Source organism: Lutra lutra, chromosome 18 (genome assembly GCF_902655055.1).
Source record: "Lutra lutra chromosome 18, mLutLut1.2, whole genome shotgun sequence".
Taxonomy (NCBI): Eukaryota; Metazoa; Chordata; class Mammalia; order Carnivora; family Mustelidae; genus Lutra; species Lutra lutra.
The window spans coordinates 39,863,180-39,875,253 of NC_062295.1; the positions used below are offsets into that span (position 1 = coordinate 39,863,180).

The 12,074-nt window shown below is 51.6% G+C and overlaps 1 long non-coding RNA gene across 1 annotated transcript; it reads right to left on the reverse strand.

The window, feature by feature from the left end:
- Positions 1-3,292: 3,292 nt before the first annotated feature.
- LOC125090691 (uncharacterized) lies at positions 3,293-5,305 on the reverse strand. The gene is made up of 2 exons (XR_007124416.1): positions 4,791-5,305; positions 3,293-4,668 (listed from the first exon to the last, which is right to left on the reverse strand). It is a non-coding gene; the product is annotated as an uncharacterized LOC125090691 (long non-coding RNA).
- Positions 5,306-12,074: the final 6,769 nt, after the last annotated feature.

Consider the following 12,074-nt stretch of genomic DNA (forward strand, 5'->3'; position numbering starts at 1 on the left):
CTGAGCCGAAGGCAGAGGCTTAACCCACTGAGCCACCCAGGCGCCCCAAGAAAACTAGACTTTTCTATAAAAGATTTTATCTATTTGAGAGAAAGAGTAGAAGTAGGGGGAGGGGCAGAGGGAGGAAGAGAAGCAGGGAACCCAACACAGGGGGTCCTGGGCTTGTGATCTGAGCAGGAGGCAGACACTTAACCCTTTCAGCCACCCAGGTGCCCCAATAGAGACTTCTAAAAAATAAGTGGTTGGGGGCACCTGGGTGGCTCAGTGGGTTAGAGCCTCTGCTCAGGTCATGATCTCATGGTCCTGGGATTGAGCCCCGCATTGGGCTCCCTGCTCAGCAGGAGGCCTGCACCACCACCACCCGCGCCCCCCCCCCGCCTCTCTGCCTACTTGTGATCAATCTCTCTCTGTCAAATAAATAAAATCTTTTAAAAAAAAAATACGTGGTTGAAATAAAAAGGTCAATAGAAAGAAAAGGAGGAAGAAGAGAAGAAAATAGGTGAGAAACGATAGGAGTGAGGGTGATGAGGGAGCAAAAGGTTAGCTAAGGAGGACAAAGCAGAAGCGGGCACCCTACTCGCACCCCCCTACCACCCCCCCCACCGCCTTGTGACATGTGTGACATTCCTCAGGCACTCCTGGCTGCCCTACAGGAAGAATAAATGGTTAACTAGTAGAGATCACAGTCTTGCAGGACAGGAGTCTCCCTCGGTTTGCAGGACCGTCTCCCTCAGTTTACAAATGTCCTAGTGATTTACAACAGCCTAACTTCTAGAAGACTCCCAACTGTCTTCATGTTGGTATCTCATTAGAATAAAAATTTTAAAAACCCCACAACTTGGCTTGACAATACCCAGGCCTCCAGTATCCTGAGTCTTCTTTACCACATGACAGCCCTTCTGAACACCCCCTTTGTCCTCACCTCCCCAACTCCTGAGACTATAAACAGCCACTCCTGGGGACCGAGGGCCAGTAGCTCTTTCTGCCCATGGGTCCTGTCCCTGTGCTTTGATAAACCACTATTCTGCACCAACACATATCAAGAATTCTTTCTTGGTCATCGGCTCTGGATCTTACTTCCGTTTTAAAACTTTGGGCGCCTGGGTGGCTCAGTGGGTTAAGCCTCTGCCTTTGGCTCAGGTCATGATCCCAGAGTCCTGGGATCAAGTCCCGCATCAGGCGCTCTGCTTGGCAGGAAGCCTGCTTCCTCCTCTCTCTCCCTCTGCCACTTGTGATCTCTCTGTCAAATAAATAAATAAAATCTTTTAAAAAAATAAAATGAAACTTCATCAAGGGGGACCAGTTCAACACCATGCACACAGACGTTCTAGAACCAGAGAATGGAGGGAACTAGGAGAAAGGGCCCCTCCTGCACAGAGCAGAGTGAATGAAGAAAAGATCCCATCTAGAAGTGTTCTTGCGAAATTTCAGAATATTAGGGGAAAAGGATTAACAGCATCCAGAAGTAAAACTCATGACTCCTAGAAAGGAAGAATCATCAAACTGTCAACAGCAAGACGCTAACGGAGCTGTGCCGTCACAATTCTAGGGGCAAATTTGGGATCTAGAGCTCTATGTCTGTCTATGAGGGCAAATTAAAGGCCTTTTTGGTACGCAGACACCCCTTTCTGAGGACATGCTTGTGATGTACTTCACAGAACAAGGGACACCAAGAACAGGGAAAGCACGGGACCAGTGGGGCAGTCTGGAGGCCCGCAGGGTGATGTCCAAAGTGACGGCTGGGGAGCAGGCCTGAACGGCAGAGGCCGGAGGGTTCTGTGACATACGACTCCAGGGGAAAAGGAGGACATTTGGGGCAAGATTTAGCAAGAGGCTGGTCAATGTGAGGATATGGTAAAGGCACACTCTTTTGTCAATGACAAAAAATAAAGGCAATTAGAAACTCAATAAATAAAAGGAAAAGCTGTAAACCTAAGCTGTGGCCCAAATACAAAGCAGACCAAACTGCGGCATTAGCTTGGGCGGTTCATGGAATATTATCATTTTAAGGCCATTGAGCATAGAGGGGGGAGCAAATGCTAGAGAAATGGACTGTTCAATAAATTAAACACATGCAGCCATCAACAGAAAAACCCCTGATGGATTTTTAGCCTTGAGACTCCCATCTATGAACAAAGCATGAAGAAAGCATTTTCTTTTTTTTTTTAAAGATTTTATTTATTTATTGGACAGACAGAGATCACAAGTAGGCAGAGAGGCAGGCAGAGAGAGGAAGCAAAGCAGGCTCCCTGCCGAGCAGAGAGCCGGATGCGGGGCTCGATCCCAGGACCCTGGGATTATGACCTGAGCCGAAGGCAGAGGCTTAACCCACTGAGCCACCCAGGTGCCCCTGAAGAAAGCATTTTCAATCTGTTCTAATGACAGGCAGCAACCTTGACAATGTGCAAGACAAAATCTAGGTGACGTGAGCTGGGAGGTGGGTGGAAGCAGGGCAAACGGTCAAGGATGGGTCCCTGTCTTCTGTGGTACGAGAGGGCAGATACTGTCCCATGCTGCTGGACAAGACACAGTGGTTTAAGTTCTAAGTGTTACACAATGCTGCACAGGTAATTGAGAAAAACCCAGCAGGATAATAAAATTGTACTAAATGGAAATGGGAGGGGCACCTGGGTGGCTCAGGTCATGATCTCAGGGTCCTGGGATCAAACCCTGCATCGGGCTCTCTGCTCAGCAGGGAGCCTGCTTCCCCCCTCCTCTCTCTCTCTGCCTACTTGTGATCTCTGTCAAATAAATAAATAAATAAATCTTAAAAAAAAAATGGAGATGGGAGATGTGAAGGGGTAGGTGAGAATACCTTCTCTAACCTGACCTGATGGGGCCCCACCCATCTGAGGCTTGCTGTCTGTCCAAGCTCGCCTCCTGCCTTCTTCCTCCCACTCATCTGGCCTCCTTGCTGCTCTCCGATTTGCCAAGCTTGTTCCCACTCAGGACATTTGTACCAAACAAGCTAGCAGAGGCACGCTGGGCACCAGGGAGCTCATGAAGGGGCACCCGTCCGAGCTTCTCATCAGCTTGCCCTCCTGGGACACAAGCGAAAATATCCCTTGCTCACCTGGTCTAGGAGAGGGATGAATTTACCCTAGCCCACCTGTTTTTGGCAAAAAAGAAAAAAAAAGAAAAAAAAAGTCACAGAGAGTTCCCAAATGCTTTTTGCCCAGTTTCTCCTAAGGTTAATATCTTGTGTATCTATGGTACAAATATCAAAGCCAGGTAGTTTCTGGTGCAATACTGTCTTGGTCTGTTTGGGCCACTATAAGAAAATAACACAGGCTGGGTGCTTAAAAAACAATTTATTTCTTGCAGTTCTGGAGGCTGGAAGTCCAAAACCACGGTATAAGCAGATTTGGTGCCTGGTGAAAGTCCACTTCTGGGTTCACAGACAGCTGTCTTCTCTCAGCTCCTTTCCAAGGGTACTGAAGCCATTCATGAGGGCTCCATTCTCATGATCTAAGCACTTCCCAAAGGCCTCACCTCCAAACACCATCACACTGGGGATTAGGTTTCAATGTATGAAGTTCCGGGAACACACAAACATTCAGTCCATGGCAAATACTGTCAGCTACACTACAGACTTCACTCAGATTTCATGTTTTTCCACAGTAGTACTGTTCCTAGTCCAAGCCAATCTGCAACCCCACATTGCATTCAGTTGTCATTCTCCTTAGACACCTCCAATCTGGGACAGTTCCTCAGAATTTCCTTCTCTTGGGAGCTTGGCCCTTTTGAAGAGTACTCAGTTACATTGTACCATGTCCTTGCTTGAATTTCTCTGAAGTTTTCCCATGATCTGATTGAGGGGATGCATTTTTGGCAAGAAAACCACAGGAGTGCTGCTGTATCTTTCTCGATGCATTATGATGTCGGGGGCCAATGCTGTCGTTGTATACCTTAATTACCTGGTTGAGATGTGTTGATCAAGTTTTTCCACTATGAAGTTACTATTTGTCCCTGTTAATAAGTATCTTGGGAGAGAGATTTGAGGCAATAATCGGTCTCAAAGCTTTTTCCCACTAGTCTAGCATCTCTGAGATCTGGCTTGCAACAATGACTATGCTGTCATTCGCCTAAAGTTGTTTTTCCAGTTCTTTCATCCTTACTATGGTCTGTTAATTGTGGTCTTTCCACAGGAAAGAGCTGTTCCTTCTCCTTCACTTACTTGTTTACACTTTATCGCTATGGATTCGAGGGTATTTCTGTTACCCTGTAAGTTATAACTCAGTAGTATTATTTGCTCTGCAGCTCACACTGTTCCTGCTTTGGCCATTCAGGTTGGCTCCTGAGTCCTTGCCCATCCCACCCTCATTCTGCAAGCCCCTCCTTACTTTCTAGTGATGCAGGATGCGCCAGGTTCATCTTGTATTTTCCTGTCCCCGCCCTGGAACTGGCCACTTGTTTAAGTGGCCCATTTCTAAGTGCTGGTTGATGTGGAGGAGCAGGAGGGTGTGGTGAAAAAGGAAGGAAGGGCACTCCCAGCCTCCTCCTCCCACCCATGGTCTCAGAGAAGTATACTTCCCACCAGGAAGGATGTGGCTAAGAGCAGGTGGGTGGCTCTTTGTGGACCACACCCCAAAGCTCTGCAGCATCCTGGGTGCTCCCTAGGGGTGTTATGGGGTGCCAGGCTGCATTGGGAGGAGCAGGGCAGGAGACCTGGGGCACCCCGGGGTGAGCGCGGTCTCACTGCCCACAGCAGGGGCAGGGCGGGGACTCGGAGCACCCCAGGGACTCACTGCCCACCGCAGGGGCTGCACGAGGACTAGCAGGAAGGAGACTTGGAGCACCCTGGGGGAGCGCGGGCTAACTGCCTACCTTAGGGGCTGCACGGGGATGAGCAGGACGGGGACTCGGAGCACCCCGGGGACTCAATGCCCACCCCAGGGGTTGCACGGGGACGAGCAGGACGGGGACTCGTAGCACCCGGGGGAGCGCGGACTCACTGCCCACCGCAGGGGCTGCACCGGGACGAGCAGGACAGGGACTCGGAGCACCCCGGTGGGGCGCGTACTCACTCACTGTGCGGTCGACGAGCGCTCCTCCCCACCTCGGGGCTCCTCCCCACTAGGAGGGCGGGGGGAGTGAGCGAGGCGAGGACGGCTCGAACCCTAATGGCCCCAGTACTTGCCATCAGTCAGTCCGACGCTCTCGAGACAGACACGCCGACCTCGCCCAGGTCATTCCGACCGGGGCTGGCGTCCGACTCTCGATCGCAAAGCTTCTCCCGCCAGGAGAGAGCCCGGGGCTGGACCACGCGTCAGCGCGGGGATCGGCGCCGCTACGGGCTGGGCATGCGCAGAAGCGCCCGCGCATTGCCTTCCGGTGGCGGCAGCGTCGGCGACGAAACGGCGACGGAACCGGTCCGGGTCACGTGGCCGCGCCCTCGCCGCGGGGGCGACTGGGAAGTGGCGGCGCTGCCCGCGCGGGAGCGCTTAGTCGAGGCCCTGGGTGGTTGCGGGGCGCGGGAGCGGGCGGCGTCCGGCGACGACAGGTGCAGGCGGGGGCTGGCCAGGGTGGCCTGCTTGTGGTCACCAGTTCGCCGCCGCTGCAGGGGCACCTGTCGGGCTTCTGGGAGGCGTCCGGGCGCCGGGAGCGCGGGCGGGCAGCGGGGTTGCTGAGGGTGTGGACACTTGGGGTGCTGGGGGGCCTGGGGCAGCGGGCGCTGGGGGCGCGGGGCTGGGGTGCCCCTAGCTGCGCACAGCCCCGGGCGCTTGGGCGTGGCCTGGCTGCTAGGTGTTGAGCGGGGTGTGGGCGCCTGCACCGAGGCGGGGTAGGGCGCGGGGCTCCAGGGCTCGGGTCTGAGGCACCTACTTCGCGCAGTTGTGGGAAGGCAGGATGTTATCCCAGAGTCTTACACTCCCGCGTTAGCAATGCCTAGCGGTGGTTTTGGCACGGCCTGTCATCAAGGGCTTCATGTCGTTTCTGAACCATCAGCTTTACTTCGTGGATAAGGGGAACAAGGACGGACTCAGGCACTTTGATGAGAGGTGTTAGTTGCTGAAGAGGCCATTCCTCTGAGAGCAAGGCCCCTTCTGGAGGATAAACAGACTTCCCACCAGGGTAATTTCCAGCAGGTTGTTCACCTGTAAGCGGCAACACTGATGTGTGTACATTAAAACCAGAATACCTCCTGCACGGACAGAGAGCCCAAAACAGTTGATCATGAGGATTAAAATCTCAATAGAAATGCCTGTCGTTCTGAGACTCTGAAACAGAGCCAGTGTCCCCAACACCAAACCCCATGAGTTCCCCTTCCTTAATTTAAAAGGCCATTGTTGGTCCCCTAGTTCATACTTGCCAACCCAACTGCCTCTCTTTGCTCTCAGTTGTAGCCAAAACCGTAAACTCACACTCTGAAGGACAGAAATACAAAGAAGGTAACAAAGTCCTAGAGGAAGAAAACACCTAGACTTCTACAAGATCCTTCTGTCTAGGGTTACGCTTGTCTGCCAGCAACAGGTGCCATTCTCTTCAGATTACACTTTCCAAGACCAGAAAACCCCACCCAGATGCCTAAGAACAAATCAGCGAGTACCATTGTCCTTGGCACAGGGTCCAGGTTTCAGTGTCCCAGCCGGCTCCTGAAACCATCGTTTGCTTATAGAAAGAGTCACAGGAGAGGGGCTCAGACCCCTGGGGACAAGGCCAAGGACATGCTTAGGTCAAAGGCAGGGCAGGCCATGGACTCAGTGGCAGCCTCCCTCTGAGATCCCAGTTGTCGTCCTCAACAGCACTGCCCATGGCCTCTGAAAAGGATTTTAAACTTCTGAATGACTCAATGTCAGGAAAATAAGCTATCCATAGCCCGCCACCCCAAGTAACATCCAGTAATTGTTTCTCTTATGTCTTCTATCACATGGGCAATGACTGCATGTCTGAATGATATATTTGGAGAGTCCTGGAACACGGGGAAAAGTCCGGAGGGAAGATTTATTTTTACAGAAAACTTAATTTTCCAAGCTGGTTGTAAGGCAACTGGCAGTGGAAGAGTGGGTCTTTGTAAGGGGACACCCCATTTTGTGCTCTGGGTTGGAGGAGAGGCAGCATCTGAAAGCATTTAGTCTTAGCCTCTGCCTTTCAAGCTCAATCCATGATTGTTTTGAAGTTTCCACACTTTCAATTATGAAAAAGCTCACGCAAAATTCACATATACACAAGCAGAGAAGAGGGAGGAACAGCCCAGCCTCTGTGGATCTGATTTGCCTGTTCTAGAATCCTACACTCATTTTCATGGAAACCCTGGCTTCCTTAACACAGCCCGACGGCTGGGAGAGCCACCCCATGGCGTGCATCCGAGTCTGCTCCTCTCGTCTGGGCGCACTGTTCAGTGCAGTGGACAGCATGCAGATCCACTTGTAACTATTGATGGACATTTGGGGCTGGAGGACAGCTGCTATGAACACTTGGGTGCAAGTGCCCACATTTTCATTTCTCAACAAAACAACCTCTTGATAAACATCCAGAATATCCTTGCCTGGAACAGCGCCCTGTTCTCTACAGAGGAAACAGGTGTGCTGGCCTCAGAGCTAAAAACATCACCAGTGTCCATGGGTTTCTGACTGAGGAGTCTCAGCAGAGTTTTTGAATAAGAAATACATGCGCAGGGCGCCTGGGTGGCTCAGTGGGTTAAGCCTCTGCCTTCGGCTCAGGTCATGATCCCAGGGTCCTGGGATCGAGCCCCGCGTCGGGCTTTCTGCTCTGCAGGGAGCCTGCTTCCTCCTCTCTCTCTCTCTCTGCCTGCCTCTCTGCCTACTTGTGATCTCTGTCTGTCAAATAAATAAATAAAATCTTAAAAAAAAGAAATACATGCTCAAGAAAGTAAATTCAAAGGCACCAAAAAGCATAGACTGAAGTCCTACTCCAGTCCCTGTCATGCAGGTTCCCCCCGCATCCCAGAGGCAACCACCTGCTTCTTCTCTACCCTTCCAGAAAAAAATGCTGTATCTGCATGAGAGCAGCTCAGCAGCTACTACCTCTTTCCTCCTTTTATTTCTGGTTCATTTTAGACAGCGCTGTGCTCCTTGTTTATGATTACTAATGCTTTTTAAAGATCATCCTATACTGTCCCATAGGGGGCTGTCTCTGGTTACTAAAAGGTAAGGGTTTTATTTTCAACCAGTTTACCCTAGAGAGAGCTCCTAGTTTCATTCAGATCACAGGAGATTTTTTCTTTTTCTTTCTTAAGATTTTATTTATTTATTTGACAGAGAGAGACAGTGAGAGAGGGAACACAAGCAGGAACCCGCTGAGCAGGGAGCCTGGTGCGGGACTCTGTCCCAGCACCCTGAGATCATGACCTGAGCCAAAAGCAGACGCCCAATGATGGAGCCACCCAGATGCTCTGAAAGGAGATTTCCAAAGGAAGTAAAGCTTGCCTTTGAACCATGGTGTAGGTACAGCGAGTAAAGGAATCATCTTTATGAAAATAACTTTTTGAGTTTAAAATTTAGGAAGTGAAACTTTGGTGTAAGTGAATAATTTAGATATAACACCAGAAGCATAATAAAAGAAGATACTGATAAATTCCTTCAAAACTAGAAACTTCTGTTCTTTGAGACTTTGTTAAAGAATGAAAACAGAAGTGCCCAGCTGAGTCGACGGAGTGTGCAGCTCCTGATCTCAGGGCTGTGATCTTTTCTTTTTCTTTTTTAAAGATTTTATTTATTTATTTGACAGACAGAGATCACAAGTAGGCAGAGAGGCAGGCAGAGAGAGAAGGGGAAGCAGGCTCCCTGCTGAGCAGAGAGCCCGATGCAGGGCTTGATCCCAGGACCCTGAGATCATGACTGGAGCCGAAGGCAGAGGCTTTAACCCACTGAGCCACCCTGGTGCCCCTCTCAGTGCTGTGATCTTAAGCCCCATGTTTGGTGCAGAGATTACCTAAAAATGAAATCTTAAAAAGTGAGAAACAAGCTCCATGACAAGAGTAAGTGTCTGTAAATCATCGATGGTAAAGCACTTGTGCCCAGAGTATGGGAACGACTCACATTCAACAGAAAGCCTGATTTTTTAAAAATGGGCAAGAGGGGGCCCCTGGGTGGCTCAGTGGGTTAAAGCCTCTGCTTTTGGCTCAGGTCATGATCCCAGGTTCCTGGGATCGAGCCCCGCGTCGGGCTCTCTGCTCAGCAAGGAGCCTGCTTTCCTTCCTCTCTCTCTGCCTGCCTCTCTGCCTACCTGTGATCTCTGTCAAATAAATTTAAAAAAAATTTAAAAATGGGCAAGAGGAGGGCGTGTGGGTGGCTCGGTCGAGCGACTGACTCTTGGTTTTGACTCGGGTCACGATCTCAGGGTCATGAGGTCCAGTCCCACGCGTGGCTCTGCGCTCAGTGCAGAGTCTGCTTGGGATTCTCTCTTTCTCACTCCGCCTCTGCCCCTCCCCTTGCTTGCATGCGTGCGTGGGCTCTGTCTCTAAAAATAAATATATTTTCTTAAATGGGCAAGAGATTTTAAGATAGTTCGCCAATGAAGAACTACAGATGGCCAATAAGCCCATGAAAAAATACTCAACACCATGAGACATGAAGGAAATGCAAACTAAAACCATACTGAGACATCAGCCCATGCCTGTTCCAATGGCTGAAACGGAAAAGGCTGATGTGTCAGATGTTGGCAGAGATGAGAGGAACTGGGACTGTCCGACGGTGCTGGGGGGAAGATTAAGGGGTACCGCCACCCTGGAAAACAGCTTACAGTCTCTTAAAAACTTAAATAGCATCCAGTGTGATTGCCCGTCCCCTCCCAGATGCTTCCCCGGGGTGAGGATGGGGAGGGTGAGACTTGGGCGCCAGCCTGGGGAGGAGCTTCTCTGCAGGAGCCGGGAGCTAGGAGCCAGCCTGCATTGAGGTTGCGGTGTGGTCAGCCAGTGGGGTACTGCCCAGCAATGGCAAGGATCAAGCAACCACCCACAGGCGCTACGGTGTGGACACAGCTCGAAATAATGGTGCCTCACAAAAGAAGGGCAAAACGCTGAAGGGTGAACATGTGCTGCGTCAGTCCAGAACACGCAGGGCACACTGTGTAGCAATGGACCAGAACAGAGTCATCTGGGGTGGGGCGGGGCTGTGGGAGAGGGCAGGGAGAACTTTCGGGATGGTGGGAGGTTCATGGGTGCACGTGGGTCAGGACTCGTCAAACTGCCCGCTTTAAGTGTGTGCAGTGAACTGTAGGGGAAGCATCCTTCCACCGAGCGGTTGAAAACAGCAGTCCCTCGATCCGTCAGGGGCCACAAACATATCAAATACACAGGCCATTCCGCCCTGAGGAGCCCCCAGACAGCGGAAGCATGCCCACGCGGGTCACAGAGCCCACAGCAGTTCTATTCACAATGGCCTCACCCAAAGTGCCCATCAGTGGGTGAACGGAAAATAGAGTTGAGACCTCAAAGCCTAAAAGGATGTTCTGGTCCTTCGGAGAGAGGGGTTGCTGACCCCGGAACTCCGCACAAATAAATAAATCCCCTCAAAAACTCTGTGCCAGGGCACCTGGGTGGCTCAGTGGGTTGAGCCTCTGCCTTTGGCTCAGGTCGTGATCTCAGGGTCCTGGGATCAAGCCTCGAATTGGGCTCTCTGCTCCGCAGGGAGCCTGCTTACTCCTCTCTACCTGCTTCTCTGCCTACTTGTGATTTCTGTCAAATAAATAAATAAAATCTTAAAAAACAAAACAAAACAGAAAAAAGCTCTGTGGTACGAGAAAAAAGCCAGACTCCGAAGACTGCAGAGATGATTCCATGTACGTGAAGCATCTAGAACAGACGCCAGGTTGGAGACAGCGGCTCAGTGGTTGCTGGGCAGGGAACGCAGGCAGGGGTCAGCTGCACTCGGGCTCGGTGACGCTCTCCGGGTGACACAGGTGTCCGAAGACAGCTCTGAAGATTTGCTGACTCCCACCCAATTGCATACCCAGTGGGGGTGACTGTCACAGTGCCTAAGTATGTCTCGGTAATGTTGCCAACCCTCAGGGGCTACATCCCACACGTCCCTGTTTTTCCGCACCTGTGCCGGAAGGTTAACGTACCACAGACAGCTGCTGGTTTAACTGAGCAGTGTGGACGACTTTCAAAAAATATCTTTTTAACATTTTATTTTTATTTGAGCGGGAGAGGGAGAGAGAGCATGAGCCAGGAGGAGGGAAAGAAGGTGAAAAAGGCCTCCCTCTGAGCAAGGAGCCCCACATGGGACTCGACCCCAGGACCCTGGGATCATGACCTGAGCTGAAGGCAGATGCTTCACTCACCAAGCCACCCAGACACCCCAAGAATTTAAAAAGCTTACGAAGAAGGACATGTTGGTTCTCAGGTGTTTAGCTAACTTTTGTGAGCTGAGGTTGTGTGTCTTTCTCTGAACACACCCACCTGTAGACGCCATGCCAGGTGGCACTAACCTCTGCCATGCTCGGAATGCTTCCTCTCAGAGACGTCCAGAAGCTGGAATGCCATGCCCATCTTTCTCTGGCAGCCGGCCGCCGATGCCAGCGTCCAACCACGCCTGCCTTGTGCCTGTGACCTCCAGCCAAGGTCTTGGCCACTTCTGTTTGGCTCCTGTGATACTTCATGGCCGATCCAAGATGGAACATTGGGCTCTTGCTGAACATGAAAGTGTGTGGGGCTCCCCAGTTTAGGGGATCAATTCCCTGGAGGGCTGGCCACTGGGCCCACCACAGATCTGGGCTGAGACCCCATAATCTGCATTCCTTGCAGGTTTCCAGGTGACGCTGAGGAAGGAAACAGCAGAGCACATAGAGGGCAATCAGGGAACTGGTGGGTGACGTCCCCGAGGGCACCCTAGGCCTCCACACCTGCCATCACTCACAGAACGGGCTCACACCCTGTCACATCTCCGGAGGCTTTCCGTGGTGGGAAAGCAGCTGGCACTGCAGGCTGGGGGTGCCCCGCCATGAGGCGTGGGGGCAGTAACCGAAGTCTGTGGTGCACATTCGGGTCCCACCTTTTGTCCAGGCCTACTGACCCCCACCAAACAGCCAGGCTTTCCCACGGACGCCCTCCTGATGGGGGGTTTGCAGCCCCTGCCACCTGGTGTCCACAGAGGGCACTGCACTGAGCAGTG